Here is a 2993-nt window from a genome sequence, read left to right as displayed (position 1 = left end):
AAAGGAAATAAATTAGGGTTTTGAGACAACTTTTTGAGATATTCATTTTTTGGATATTGTGGGAGCTCTATTGAGCTAGGGTTTGAGTGAGGCCTATTGTTCTTGATTCTTGATATCTCTTGTAAACTCTCCAATCTTTGCTATAAAGGAAACTCGGCTCTTGTGTGGATGTAGGTAACATTTACCGAACCACCTAAATCTTTGTGTCTCTTTGTATATTTACTTCTTTATTTATTGTTTGCTCGCTATAGGTGATGATAAATTAGTGGTTTTACTTGTTTGAGTTTGTTGTGATAACTACCAAAGTCTTGGGTGGGTGATTTTCTTGGTGTGAGCTCCAAGTTAAAATTATTTGGGATAGAAAGTAATTAGATTGAGGTGTGATTTTCTAGTGAAATCTCCCAACAAAAAGACCAGTACAATATCGATATAATCACTCCAATTTTAACTTCTTGGTGGGAACATAGGCATCAAGCTAGATATTACTCAAGCATTTGACACATTAGACTGACAGTTTCTTTGGGCTGTCATGAAGCAGATGGGGTTTGCTGAGAAATGGATTATATGGATCCAGTGTGCTGTCTCTGTGTCTCAAGCAACTCTATATCTATTATGTTCAATGGAGGACCGGTTAGGTTCTTTAAGGCACACAGAGGACTCTGACAGGGGGATCCCCTCTCCCCCCTTCTCTTTGTTATCGCAGAGGACTGCCTGAGCTGGGGTATCCGTCACTTGGTAAAAGAAAAGAAAATGCATAACATGATTTTAAATTCAAAATATCATAGTCCATCACATTTAATGTTTACGGATGACATCTTTTTATTTTGTAACGCTAACCTAAAAGGGCATCAAGAATCTTATTAAGCTACTTGACAGGTATCAAGAATCCTCTGGCCAAGTCATAAATAAGGAAAAGTGCAAGATCTTTCTGAGCTCTATGACAATAACAAGAAGGGAGAAAATCATCGATACTCTAAAAGTCATGAAAGGTGAACTCTCAGAGAAATATTTGGGAGTGTCATTCTTTAAAGGGAAAGTTACCAAAGCAGCACCACTACTACAAAAAAATCAATAGATAGCGTTTGTAAAATGCTATCAAAAAACTTTGACAATGTTTTCTCAAACGCTATCTATGGCTATGCTATGCTTTTTTCAATAGCATTTTGAGCATAAACGCAATTAATACAATAGTGTTTTGAGTCAAACGCAATAAAATAACGATAGCGTTTTTAGTGAAATGAAATTAATAATGATAGCGTTTATAGTCAAATACTATCAACTGTGATAGCATTTTGTTTGCACACTATAAATTAACATAGCATTAAAAAAACATTATCTTTTTTAAAACCAAAAAGGATTGTCGGATTTGATTTTCAGTTTTGTAAAATCTGAAAAATAAGATATTATAAGTAAACCCAGATGGATTCGAACCATCAACCTCTCAACTAGTGAGTGCTCTTTCCATTTTGAACTTATGGATCTACTGGATAGCAAACACTGAAATCATGAAGTAAATAAAAACCATCTAAATTTGTGCAAGTTCTAGCTGACACAATATATAGCTACCAATCCACTATCATGAAAATACGACGACAACAAGAACGAGTATACTGAGATATAATACACAAATGTACGTGGACACAAGGTATAAACAATTTGACTAAGAAAATGTTGAAGTCTTACGTACTACCCTTTGCTACAATCATTTCTAGTTTATATGATCAACATCCGGAAGGCGATACTAACTTGCTAACTTAAAAGCACAACACGAAGACATGCAAAAACAGAGAAAACATGCTATTAGAACTAATTCAAAGAGAATGATACCTAGTGCCTCAATTAGCTTCAAAAGAAATACCTTAAGACACATGCACAAGTAAGAACTATGAACCTGCTGAGGAAAAGTTGACTGCAAAACATCTTGTAAGTTGCCGGCCTTTTTGCCCATTCGTAGAAGAGAAAGAGAACGTACACAAGGAAAAAAATATGATGTTTAATGTAAAAACCTCAAAACTATGCATACTTACCATTTGGAATTCTTAATACAATAGGGAACCATTTCGAATGTGCAAATCTGATGACTACACATATTGTCCTTGAATTATTTATACCTTAGAGATAAATACACAAACGTACTCTGTTAGTAGTAAGGAAATAAAAACTATTTCATATGGCCAAAAACTAGGATACACTTGTGGAGTGAACAAAATACAAGGCAGTACAAAAAAAAAAGAATTACGTGATGCCAGATCACTTTCTATAATCGACCTTAAAATCAGATCACTTTGTATATATTACCGAACCTAAAAGTCAGATCACTGGTGGGGGAAAAAATAGCATCTTAAGCTAAGAAACTAAGTTTATAATATAAAGGTTGTACCAAAAAAATTCCAATATAGGAACAACCAGGAAAGAAAGAGTAACAAAGTAGTGAAAAACCATCTGTAATCAGTTAGACAGTGTATTAATAACTCATGTGCACAAGTGATACTCTAGGTAAATCTGCCCCATCGAATAAACTTGTAAGGAAATACTATTACAACTTAATTTCATAAAGTGTACTGTTGATACAAGAAAAGTATAGTTAAAGGTGACACTGTTGATCTTTAGACAGGGAAAACAACCCAATTCAAACTACAATAATTCATTCTATTTAGATTCAAGGAGTTCAAATCAATTAAAAGTGTCACGGCTACTAAAAAATTTTAACAGAAAACTATCTTGTACCTTGTGATATAGCTACAGTCCCAAATTCAGCATGACCATGAGCAACCCAAAAACTACTAAGGACTTGTACTGTGAATGCACAATCTGCATGTGCTATGCTTAGTCAACACCTACAATGAGGAGGCTTTGTGCATGCCTTGATACAAACTTGTTTAATTAAAAAATTAAGTAAGCCAGAGGAATTAAACTACTTAAATCAACATCATTTTTTTTTTAGCATTCTGAGATTAAACGAAAATGCTAGAAACGTAGAACTAAAAACTTCA

General features: G+C 34.0%; 1 long non-coding RNA gene across 1 annotated transcript; it reads right to left on the bottom strand.

Moving 5' to 3' along the window:
* Positions 1–226: 226 nt before the first annotated feature.
* LOC147499761 (uncharacterized) lies at positions 227–2993 on the bottom strand. The gene is made up of 3 exons (XR_015196037.1): positions 2728–2993; positions 2028–2111; positions 227–1909 (listed from the first exon to the last, which is right to left on the bottom strand). It is a non-coding gene; the product is annotated as an uncharacterized LOC147499761 (long non-coding RNA).

This window comes from Coptis chinensis, chromosome 5 (genome assembly GCF_015680905.1).
Source record: "Coptis chinensis isolate HL-2020 chromosome 5, ASM1568090v1, whole genome shotgun sequence".
Lineage (NCBI taxonomy): Eukaryota > Viridiplantae > Streptophyta > Magnoliopsida > Ranunculales > Ranunculaceae > Coptis > Coptis chinensis.
Note: the sequence above shows the minus strand (reverse complement) of the source record. Positions and strands in the feature narration are given on the sequence as shown.